Source organism: Mizuhopecten yessoensis, unplaced genomic scaffold (assembly GCF_002113885.1).
Source record: "Mizuhopecten yessoensis strain PY_sf001 unplaced genomic scaffold, ASM211388v2 scaffold7597, whole genome shotgun sequence".
In the NCBI taxonomy this organism is placed as follows: Eukaryota; Metazoa; Mollusca; class Bivalvia; order Pectinida; family Pectinidae; genus Mizuhopecten; species Mizuhopecten yessoensis.
The window spans coordinates 3679-3952 of record NW_018407127.1 but is presented as its reverse complement, the minus strand read 5'-3'; positions in this window follow the sequence as shown (position 1 = coordinate 3952).

The following is a 274-nucleotide window of genomic DNA, read 5'->3' as shown; positions in this document are numbered from 1 at the left end:
TAACAAGAACTCTATACTAATGAACGCAGTAACAAGAAATCCATAATAATGAACGCAGTAACAAGGACTCCATACTAATGAACGCAGTAACAAGAAATCCATACTAATGAACGCAGTAACAAGAACTCAATACTGATGAGCGTAGTTACAAGGAATCCATACTAATTAACGTAGAAACAAGAACTCCATACTAATGAACGTAGTAACAAGGATTTTATACAAATGAATGTTGTAACAAGAACTCTATACTAATGAAGGTAGCAACAAGGAATTT